The 12,382-nt window shown below is 44.1% G+C and overlaps 1 protein-coding gene across 1 annotated transcript in view; it reads right to left on the bottom strand.

The window, feature by feature from the left end:
- Window positions 1-12,382, bottom strand: part of ATP10A (ATPase phospholipid transporting 10A (putative)) — a 149,348-nt gene that overhangs the window by 135,899 nt on the left and 1,067 nt on the right. The window lies entirely within an intron of this gene.

The following is a 12,382-nucleotide window of genomic DNA, read 5'->3' as shown; positions in this document are numbered from 1 at the left end:
TTAAACAGTTGCCTTCACGCTGAGAGCAGTTGTGTCGGGCCAGTGCGGGCTGCAACAAATCTCTGGAGGGCCAGAGGCTCATTGGAGACCGGGGGCTCCCTGAGGGCCGCATTGAGAGGCCTCGAGGGCCACATGTGGCCCCAGGGCTGGGATTTGGGCACCCCTGGGCTAGAGGAGTAGAAGCTGGCACATCATCAGGTAAGGGGAGCCAGCACTGACAGACTGCTGGAGGTCTTGGCCAGCCCTGGTGCCCAGTATTCATTCAAGGTTATATATACCGTATGAAAGAAGACATGCCAGCTCAAGACTCATTCCTGTGGCCAGCAATTTAGGTCGATTAACAAGCTTGTTATCCACTGAAGCAATACAAAAAACTGTAAACTGTCACCTCTGCCCAAATATACTAAACAGCATTAAGGAAATAATGCATTTGTGATGACTGACATCTCATTGGTGAAATGCAAGAGAAATGTATAAAATCCTGCTACATCTGATCTTGCTTCTAAGTATTTATTGCAGAGGTGGCTTAACTTCTTTGCCTCTGGAACAACATACAAATTATTTGTACAGCTGCTACATACAAAACATATCTCAGGGAAAATCATTCTCTCTCTCTTTCTCTCTCTCTCTCTCTCTCTCTCTCTCACACACACCCCACGTTTCCATTTTCACACTTTCCCTCACACAATATTCCTCTTATTGCATCCACATACCTACATTATCACGTAAAGCCATTCCCTCTCATGCATTTGTTACAAGGTAAAAAAGCCCTGCCATAAAAACTAACAACCCAATTTGTTGTTTATCTCAGAAGACTGAGTTAGAGTAAACACAGATATGATACAGGAGATCTATGACCATCTATGATTCGCTGTCATGCTGAAGCAGGCCTTTGGAACTGCAACAGAAGGCATCTATCTCTGGACCAGATCAGACAGAAAGCTCTTCAACCTCTCCATACTGAGAGCAAAGTCCAAAGTCCAACAGAAATGCCTGCGTGACTTCCTCTTTGCCGAAGATGCAGCTGCTACTGCCCACTCTGCCAAAGATCTCCAGCAGCTCATGAACTGTTTTAGCAAGGCCTGCCAAGACTTTGGACTGACAATCAGTCTGAAGAAAACACAGGTCATGGTTCAGGATGTGGACTCACCTCCCTGCATTACAATCTCTGAGCATGAACTGGAGGTTGTCCATGACTTTGTGTACCTTGGCTCAACAATCTCCAACACTCTTTCTCTCGATACCGAGCTAAACAGATGCATTGGCAAAGCAGCTACCACGTTTTCCAGACTCGCAAAGAAAGTCTGGTCCAACATGAAGCTGATGGAACATACCAAGATCCAGGTCTACAGAGCTTGCGTCTTGAGTACACTTCTGTACTGCAGCGAGTCATGGACTCTTCGCTCACAACAGGAGAAGAAGCTGAACACTTTCCACATGCGCTGCCTCCAACACATCCTCGGTATCACCTGGCAGGACAAAGTTCCGAACAACACAGTCCTGGAACGAGCTGGAATCCCCAGTGTGTATACATTGCTGAAACAAAGACACCTGTGTTGGCTTCGTCATGTCGTGAGAAGGGGCGATGGTCGGATCCCAAAGGATTTGCTCTATGGAGAACTTGTGCAGGGAAAGCGCCCTACGAATAGATCCCAGCTGCGCTACAAGGATATCTGCAAGAGGGATCTGAAAGCCTTAGGAATGAACCTCAACAGATGGGAAACCTTGACCTCTGAGTGTTCTGCTTGGAGGCAGGCTGTGCAGCATGGCCTTTCCCAGTTTGAAGAGACACTTGGCCAAAAGACTGAGGCAAAGAGGCAAAGAAGGAAGGCCCATAGCCAGGGAGACAGACCAGGGACAGACTGCACTTGCTCCCAGTGCGGAAGGGATTGTCACTCCCAAATCGGCCTTTTCAGCCACACTAAATGCTGTGCCAGAACCACCATTCAGAGTGTGATACCACAGTCTTTCGAGACTGAAGACTTGCCAACATCTTTTTTAACTTTATAGCGGCCGCAAGTGGCTCCTGTGCTGATATGAGGAGCACTGTGGAGGGAAAGGATGTATTTTTTCCATCAGCACCATTCCACCTCCCCCAAGAAAAAGTTACAATGAGTCTGCTGGAGAAAAATAAAGACAGGATTCTGTATTAGTTTTATTTTTACCCAGCAGGGCCAACAACAGCTTTGGGACGATATTTAGATCGGGAAAACAATGCAGCATAAAAAGACTTCTCAGCAACACTGCTAGATCAAAATCTGTGCCACCTATGACTGTTTTAAAGTGTTTTTTTTTGGTAACAAAACAACAACAAAAAAGAAAACTCCCACAGTCCTTGGGAAATCAGGTCATGGATCTCCTGTATCACATTATGTTTTGGTCTTCACTGAGTGTCGGAGATCGTTGAGCCAAGGTACACAAAGTCATGGATAACCTCCAGTTCATGCTCAGAGATTGTAATGCAGGGAGGTGAGTCCACATCCTGAACCATGACCTGCGTTTTCTTCAGGCTGATTGTCAGTCCAAAATCTTGGCAGGCCTTGCTAAAATGATCCATGAGCTGCTGGAGATCTTTGGCAGAGTGGGTAGTGACAGCTGCATCGTCGGCAAAGAGGAAGTCACGCAGACATTTCAGCTGGACTTTGGATTTTGCTCTCAGTCTGGAGAGGTTGAAGAGCTTTCCATCTGATCTGGTCCGGAGATAGATGCCTTCTGTTGCAGTTCCAAAGGCCTGCTTCAGCAGGACAGCGAAGAAAATCCCAAACAAGGTTGGTGCAAGAACACAGCCCTGCTTCACTCCGCTTCGGATGTCAAAAGGGTCTGATGTGGAGCCATCGAAGACAACAGTGCCCTTCATGTCCTTGTGGAAAGATCTGATGATGCTGAGGAGCCTGGGTGGACATCCAATCTTGGGGAGAATCTTGAAGAGGCCGTCTCTGCTGACCAGGTCGAAAGCCTTTGTGAGATCTATGAAGGCTATAAAGAGTGGCTGTCGTTGTTCCCTGCATTTCTCCTGCAGTTGTCTAAGGGAGAATACCATATCAGTGGTGGACCTGTTGGCTCGGAATCCACACTGCGATTCTGGATAGACGCTCTCTGCAAGTACCTGGAGCCTCTTTAGTACAACTCGGACAAACAGCTTTCCTACAACGCTAAGGAGAGAGATGCCGCGGTAGTTGTTGCAGTCACCCCTGTCACCTTTGTTCTTGTACAGCGTGATGATGTTTGCATCCCTCATGTCTTGAGGTACTCCACCTTCTCTCCAGCAGAGACAGAGGATTTCATGCAGCTCAGTGACGATGATCTCTTTGCAGCATTTTAGGACTTCAGCAGGGATGCTGTCTTTTCCAGGTGCCTTGCCAAAGGCAAGGGAGTCCAGGGCCACGTGAAGTTCTTCTAGGGTTGGTTCACTGTCAAGCTCTTCCAGCACAGGCAGGCACTCAATGTTGTTCAGCGCTTCTTCGGTGACTACATTTTCTCTGGAATATAGCTCAGAGTAGTGCTGCACCCAGCGTTCCATCTGCTGCGCCCGATCCTGGATGACCTCGCCTGTGGCAGACTTCAGAGGGGCAATTTTCTTCTGTGTTGGACCTAGGGCCTGCTTGATACCATCATACATCCCCTTGATGTTGCCCGTGTCAGCTGCTATCTGTATCTCGGAACAGAGCTGGAGCCAGTAGTCGTTAGCACATCTCCTGGCAGTCTTTTGGGCTTTGCTGCGAGCAGTTCGGAGGACCTGCAGGTTGCGCTCACTGGGACAGGCCTTGTACGCTGCTTGAGCTCTCCTCTTTTCCTCAATGACTGGTGTCAACTCCTCAGAGTGGGCTTCAAACCAGTCTGCCGCCTTGTTGGTCTTCTTGCCGAATATGGACAAGGCGGTGTTGTAAACGGTATTCTTGAAATGTTCCCATCTGTTGGATGCGTTTGCGTCGGCCGGGCCTGGAAGAGATTCCTCAAGCGCTTGTGCAAATTCCTCCACTTTTCTCTGATCCCGGGTCTTGCTGGTATCAATGCGAGGTCTTCCTTCCTTTTTCGTGTGATACAGTCGCTTTGTTTGCAGTTTCACTCTGCTGCACACCAGGGAGTGGTCAGTGTCGCAGGCAGCACCATGATAACTGCGTGTGATCTTGATGCTGGGAAGGCTGGAGCGTCTGGTGAGGATCAGGTCGAGCTGGTGCCAGTGCTTTGATTTGGATGTCTCCAAGAGACTCTATGTTGGGGCTTTGTGTTGAAGAACGTGTTGCTGACACAGAGACCGTGATGACAGCAAAACTCTAGCAGGCGTTGGCCATTTTCGTTCATCCTCCCACAAACATCCTCCCACAAACAGACTCACAAAGAGAGTCTGGTCCAACAAGAAGCTGACGGAACATACCAAGATCCAGGTCTACAGAGCTTGCGTTCTGAGTACACTTCTGTACTGCAGTGAGTCATGGACTCTTCGCTCACAACAGGAGAGGAAACTGAGCGCTTTCCACATGCGCTGCCTCCGACGCATCCTCGGCATCACCTGGCAGGACAAAGTTCCAAACAACACAGTCCTGGAACGTGCTGGAATCCCTAGCATGTATTCACTGCTGAAACAGAGACGCCTGCGTTGGCTTGGTCATGTTGTGAGAATGGATGATGGCCGGATCCCAAAGGATCTCCTCTATGGAGAACTCGTGCAAGGAAAGCGCCCTACAGGTAGACCACAGCTGCGATACAAGGACATCTGCAAGAGGGATCTGAAGGCCTTAGGGATGGACCTCAACAAGTGGGAAACCCTGGCCTCTGAGCGGCCCGCTTGGAGGCAGGCTGTGCAGCATGGCCTTTCCCAGTTTGAAGAGACACTTTGCCAACAGTCTGAGGCTAAGAGGCAAAGAAGGAAGGCCCATAGCCAGGGAGACAGACCAGGGACAGACTGCACTTGCTCCCGGTGTGGAAGGGATTGTCACTCCCGGATTGGCCTTTTCAGCCACACTAGACGCTGTGCCAGAACCACCTTTCAGAGCGCGATACCATAGTCTTTCGAGACTGAAGGTTGCCAATACAATACAATTTGGTCTTCACTCAGTAATTTCAGTGAGTGTGCTGATTTCAGGATAAGTGAGACCAAAATACTTAGGGAAACAAGATGGCAAACTCAGAGCTTCAGAATTGCTGTAAGTTACACACAGAGGTCAGCTGAGCAAAACACCACACACCAGTTGCTGTTTTAGGGTAGAACTGCATGCCACAGGACACAAAGGACTTCTATGGAAACCCTAAGATGGAAACCTGGATCAAGATCTTCCCCTCCATTTCCGTACAACACTGACACCATTCCCAATGTCAATTTGCTATGCAATTTCTGTTCCTGAACCACATCATTAGCCGATGAACTCATCAGACACAGCCTGCACCTGTATTATAGCCTACACCTGTTGGCCAGATGTTTGTCAACCTTTCCTGTGCTTGTAGGTTTGATTTGCTGAAAGAACAGGAGGCTTAGGAGTCCCACAGCAGGCTGTCATTCACGACTGGTAGACTGCCTCCAACCTAGTGACACACAACTTAAGCAGGTCTGCTTTAAAGGTGGTAAACCCCACAAGGAATTTGGCAGCCCATCAGACCTTGTTCTTGTCCAAGAGTTCAGAATTCATTTCACAATTAGTGAAAATCACCAATAGAATACTCCACCCAACCACAGCCTGATACCCAGTGCCTCTCACCATCTGACAGGTGTTCTGTCCCTGCTGTCTGTCTGTCCAACAATCAAACAGATACAGGCCCCCTCCCATCAACTTGCTAACCCCTCATGTTGAAAAGCTTGTGGTACAGGTAGGTTTCAGCTACACAACATTATTTCCATGGTGAAGGAAATGCTTTCCCTGAACTGCTTTTTCTCTACTTTGAGGCCAACAAGCAAACAAATCTGCTGATCTTGATTCCCCAAAGTCCAATATTTGCTGTAACCTAGCTTGTATCACTGTATCTAAGGGCCAAGCTAGACATCACATAGAACTAGACATTATACGGAATGCATACCATGGCCCAGTGATTTTTGATTTCCAAAGGGGCTTTAACACTTTGCCCAGCCACAGATTCAGTCCCACTCAGTTTTCCCACCCTCCCCACACACCAGACGTTTTTTAAGTTCACATTTAAAGTCAAAAAAATTTGCAACCCAATACACATTTTTTTTTTTTAAGAATAGAACATGCCTTTCTAAATTAGATCAAGGCACTTTTTGTGTGGTGCTGTTTTCAACATCAGACAGTCAGGTGCCTCCTGGAAGCTCCAAAGTCAGGCATTAACATGACAGATGAATGCCAGTAGATTTTCCTCATGGCAACATGGTTTACTCTTCCAGGGAAGAAGCCAGTCACATGAGCAACATGATGGAAAACATCTTCCCTCGTATAGGACAAGCAGCACTATAGGGTTTTGAAACATTTATAACTAGCTAACAGGGCAGTCACAAAACACTTTCCTCTAAGCAGTTTTAAAGCGGCATCAGTTTTGGTTTAGCCCATCCAAAACAAGACACATAATCTCAAAAAAAAAAAAAAGGGGGGGGGATTTACAACTCAACTCTAAAACTCAAATTTTGGTTTAAACCTATCGAATTCTAGATAACAGCTTCCAAAGAGCATTCTAAATAGCTTCCAACAGTGAGGCTGAACCTGTGTGCAAAGTTTGTTTTTTGCAGAACAAAGAAATGTTTGAATGGCCAGTGAATAACAGCTGTGCTGCTGATTTCCAATGGTACTGCTGCAGCATTGCATCATCTTTCATAGCGATGACACTGTGATGCTTCTGCAAGTTCACTCATCTAATCTCTGAAGCAATGCTGCAGTAGTACCTGCATTGTTTAAAAAGGAAGAGGGAAAGGAATGCAGGTTTGCTCTGATTCAAATACCTTGATTAATGCATTTTGAACACCCCAAATTGCTATCAAGAGTTATCTAGTTGTCCTCAGAAATCCCTTACCACAAACATTGTTTCTGGTGTAGTACCACTGCATACAGGCAATGTGATGACTAGCACATTTATCTTCTTTCTTTCACCAGCTTATACTTCTGAGCAGGAGTATGTGCTTTTTAAGTATGTGGTTTGACCTGTATAATGACATCATTTCCTGCCTAATGACATCACTTCCAGCTCTCTGCAGGCACCATGAATGCTGTTCAGCCCTTGGTTTGAAATGAGTTTGACACCTCTGTTCTATACCTTCCAATCTGATTTTTGATGCTCAATATTGTTTAGAAACTAACTGCTAGCACACGCAGCTTACATTGACATTAATTTTCTTCCACCCTCTTTTCTTTCAGTTAATTAAGTAGCTGAGTAGGTGTCATACTCTCAGGTTGCACGCACGTTTGTCAAGACTTGCTATCTAGCAATAAATGTAACAAGATTAGCTGAACAATCAAGGTGTGGTATATTAACCAAGAGGCTGTTTACACAGGGGTTATTCAAAACAAAGGTGATGCGATAGTCACTCCACATTTTTCAGATAACGAGATGTTTCCGATAGATGGATTATGCTAATAGGAGTTGTGCTGGACCTTCAATAAACTTTGTGTTCCTTTTCTGGGTTTCCAAAGACTAACCACCGAAACTTATTTTTCTAAGGTTGTCAAAATTTTCCATTAAAAAAGTGGCATAATACTGTTATATATACCTAACTGCAGGAACCCAGGCTTTGACATACTGAAAGAATTCGGAGAGAGAAAAATTCTACACTATTGCTACACATTGAAACACAAAACCCAGATTACTTGCACTATCTTTCTTAATGTCAATTTAACCAACAAGAAATGGAGACCAAAGCTTTACATACTAAAGGAAATATCATCATGCTTTAGAACAGGGGTGCCAAACATAAGGCCTGGGGGCCGGATGCAGACCGTGGAAGCTTTTGATCCAGCCCTCAGACTCTCAGCTGCTGAGCAGTGCGGAGGTCCTTATATTCTTAGGAGGTGTTACTTCTGAAAGGGCAGCCCACATGAAAATTGGGCTCTCCCATATCTCGAAATATGATCAAGATTTGTGTACTTTCTCTACTGTCTTTTGTAGCTAATGAGCTCTTAAGTGAGAAAAAAGTGCTTATTTTTTCTTATGACCTGTGTAATAACATCACCTCTGGCCCTCAGCAGGCATGATGAATACCGTTTGGCCCTCTGTATGAAACAAGTTTGCCACCAAGTAGAGAAGCTTTACAGCACAGACCTTCCTTCTGGTGATATAGCAGACTTTGCACAGTTAAGGCAAGCATGTCACAAATACTGGTGATGGGCCTGGAACCAGGGGGACGGTAGACATGAAACTACTTATTAGTCTTGCTTTTCAAAAAAATTTTTTTTAAACCATGATTTTACACTGTTGCTCACGCTATAAACAGGCTAGCTAAAAAGAAAGTAACCACATGCAGATTTAATACTGTGGTCACTAATGACAAATGTTCCAAAAACATCAAGGGTGCCAAAAGCTGAGGGAAGCCAAACAGTCATCCTCTCCCCAGTTTTGAGTGTCACCTGCACAAGAAATATAAAATCATTGCTTACCTACTCCTATCCTTTTATGGGGCTTTTCAACACAACTAGAAGACATCCATGAGAAACCATGAAATTAATAATGGGATTTGCTGGGAACTAAAAATTCAGCCTACAGTTAAGTCCTTATTTGGATTCTCTCACTTCTTGTAATATCAACTTGGGAGTGTCGGGTGAGGGGCGAAAGAAAAAGCCTTCTGGCTAAGCGGAAGTAGGATTTGTGAAAAGCGATGGCAGTCGGGAAGTAAGGTGGTAAGAGAAGAGGGAGGTGCAACAGCTTTGGAAGTTATACATCTTGTGGTTCAGTCACACAAGTTTTTTTATACTTTGCTTAGGTCAACATTTCCGAGCACACTGCTACTGTACAACATTGCCGATTTTGCTGCTTTGAAGGTCTACAGCGCTACATAATACACCCTATTGCTTTTCATGACCTCACTGCATTAGTCATACAGGAGAGAAATAAAAGGCAAACTCCAAGGGAGAGATTCTCTTTTAATTCCACTCAGATATGTTTCTGACTTCCAAGTTCTTTCATCCTCACTTCTTATCACCCTCCCACGTTATGTCTGGCCAAAAATACAGCAAATCCTGCAGCATCTGCTGGCACACTCAATAATATTCAGTCAGCAACTGTAATACTGTACTGGGCTCTAATATGAATTGATTAGATCAGCGTTTCTCAAACTGGGGGTCAGGACCCACTAAATGGGTCACGAGACAATTTCAGGTGGGTCACCATTCATTTCAATGAGTATTTTATTTTTAAGATACAGTTGTGTGTTGCTTAACAATGGGGATTTGGACTGGTACCCTCATCATCAAGTGAAGCTTGCCATTAAACAAAGCCTCCGAAGGTTAGGGGAGCTGTGCTTTTCAGAACGCCCGTTTCAGGTGAAAAGACGCAACTTCCAGTTTCCTTGGGAAACTGAAAGTCATGTGTTCTTAGCTGATACGGCCAGCCTGAGCCTTACAGAGCTGAATTATCTTCCCGCACACTGCCTCTGCGAGGCTCAGAAAAGCTTCCGGGGGTGAGAAGAGCGCAGCTCCCCTTGGCTTCGGAGGCTTAGTGGGATAAACAGGGACCAGCCGCAACCGTTGCATATATGGACAGTCACTGGACGGAACATCACTAAGTGATGTTCACCTGTATTAGACTTGATGCTACTATGGTACGTGATTGCATTTGAGAAAACATTACAGATCGGTACTTTTAACAGGCTACTATGTATATGTCTTTAACAATGACAGTCAATGGGACTTACTCCCGGTTATGTGTGGATAGGATTGCAGCCTTTGGGATGTTTGGGGAATTTTTAAAAGATCAGCAACTGCAGGGGGGGGGGGTTAGGAGGGTTCCTCTTTATTTTAAATAAAATTTTAAACTTATAAACTTTTAGTTTACTTGATTGATTTGATTTTTTTGAACAGGGTGTTAAATGCCTCACGGATCTCACAGGGTTGTTGTGAGGACAAAAGAAGAGAAGGACCATGCATACCACCCTGAACTCCTTGGAGGAAGGGCAGTATAAAAATGTGAAAAAATAAAATTCCCTTGCCCTGCTACCATTTGCTGGCCTGCTCAACGCCCTTGCTGTAATATATGAGTTGTATACCTCCAACAGTGGTTCCAAAACAGAAAAAGATGAAGGAAACTTCAAAAGGAAGGAGCAAATAGAGAAATTCTTGCAGATTAGACTTAACACTGAAATCAGATATTGGAATTGGGCCATAGGAAGTGGCAAGTTCTTCCTTATTCTCTTCCCCACAAATCTTTGCTCCCCACTCCTATTCTGTTTCAGCAATGTGCAACTGCTATTAGCCTTTGAAAAGAAATCCAGTACTTCTTGGATACACTTTGAGAACTCTGATTAAAACTAGTTTCTCAATATAAGTTTGGAACTGCACCAATTTCCATTTTAACCCAGTTTATTAGTCATATCTCCAAAGTTGGACAATATGAAGTCATATCCTTGCAGAGAAGCCTAGACCAAATATATGTGTGATCCCCCGTACAGTCTCAATATACAGTATAAAGATGATTCAGTAACTGCTTAATTTGGTACTAAAATAACTGACATTGGTTTAAATGCTATTACATCAGATAATGAATCACTACCAATGCCTTAACTTCACATGATCTCATATTCAAAACAGTTAATGTTGCTCCACTCCCTTCAATTTCATTTCCAGGGAACTGAAAAAATGATACTATGAACCAGTATATCTCCCTGAGGCCCAAATCTTAACCAACTTTCCCGCACTGGCACAGTTATGCCAATGGGGCATGCACTGCATCCTGCAGTTGGGTGGCAATCATGGAGGCCTCCTCAAGGTAAGGGAATGTTTGTTTCCTTACCTGAGAGCTGCACTGCCTTTACCTCAGTGCTGGAAAGTTGGTTAGGATTGCTCTCTAAATTTCACATGACCTCATATTCACAAATGTTAGTGTTGCTCCACCCACATGCAATTGATAATGGATTTTTCCCACCCACTAGGAGAGAAGACAGCAAAACACTCAATCTTCAAGGCTGGACAGATAGCAGGTGATGACCCATAAAGGTAAAGAATAGCTGGATTTCTTCAAAAGAAGCTGCAGAATAAAACTTTCACCTCAGTTTCTCAGGGCAAACTCACACATGAGCATCACTTCTTACTTGATGGCTACAGTATCCAGTGACATTGTATGTGTGAGCAAGTAATCCAAATATAAACACAAAAAGTAGAGTTTTCATGGCACCTCAAATACAGTGTTTTCCAATGTGCCTGAAGATCTGCACACACGCACATACGAACTAGCTTTAGAGAGGCCAACACAGCAATATGTCACTAATTCACATTTTCCTAAACCATAAAGCTTATAATTGGAAAACAAGAATCTCCATTCTTTTCTGTCAGGTCAGCAAAGATTTAACTGAATACTGCTGTGATGAGGATACAAGTTACTAGGGCGTAATTACGGTGTTGCTATAAATATAATCACATTTTGCAATGAAGTAGTCTCAATAGATGAAACACGGAATTTCGGATTGAGGAATAAAGTTAATTTCATATTGCAGAGATTAGCCAAAAACAGATCTATACTGCTTCATGCACTCTCACATTTTAGAAATACAAGTACAGTAATTGGATAGGCACTTTAAAGTAAACCCAAAAATCATACATAAATTAAATTAAGAGATCATGATGGACTGAAAATTGATTTCTGCATTTTTTAAATTAGTTAGAAAAAAGTATTTTTAGAACATTGATCAGACGAGAAAGAAAAAACTGACGAAGGCTATATAAATGAAAAGGGCAGGCAAGGACAAGCTTGGGAAACTGCTGATGTCACAAACTGAACGATGAAATCCTGCGCGCGCGCGTGCACGCACACGCACACACACACACACACACACACACACACACACACACACACACACACACATCAAGTCAATGGATACCACATGTGTGTTGGCTTCTTGGGATACCAACCCAAGTCAAACTAGGGGCCTATCTTTTGAGGCACTGTTACCTGTGCCCTAAATATTGTTCAAAATATTATAATATTATAATATAATATAATATTATTATATTATATTATAATATTGAACAATTATACTTCCAAAATGTGCTGTCCTGAAGAGTTCCACTCGCACAATAATATATATATATATATATATATATATATATATATATATATATAAATTGTGAATAGAATTCATCAGGAGATATATACCCCCTCATCAAAATGGATATAGGGCTATGTACTGCAGTCTAGTACCTACCATACCAGGGTCAGGCTATCAGCTGAAGTGGGGCAAAAGACTGAATCACCAGAGGGGGCCCCATAGTACCTGAAAGCCTAGTGGCCTGGCCATGTG

Source organism: Tiliqua scincoides, chromosome 3 (genome assembly GCF_035046505.1).
Source record: "Tiliqua scincoides isolate rTilSci1 chromosome 3, rTilSci1.hap2, whole genome shotgun sequence".
Classification (NCBI taxonomy): domain Eukaryota; kingdom Metazoa; phylum Chordata; class Lepidosauria; order Squamata; family Scincidae; genus Tiliqua; species Tiliqua scincoides.
Note: the sequence above shows the minus strand (reverse complement) of the source record. Positions and strands in the feature narration are given on the sequence as shown.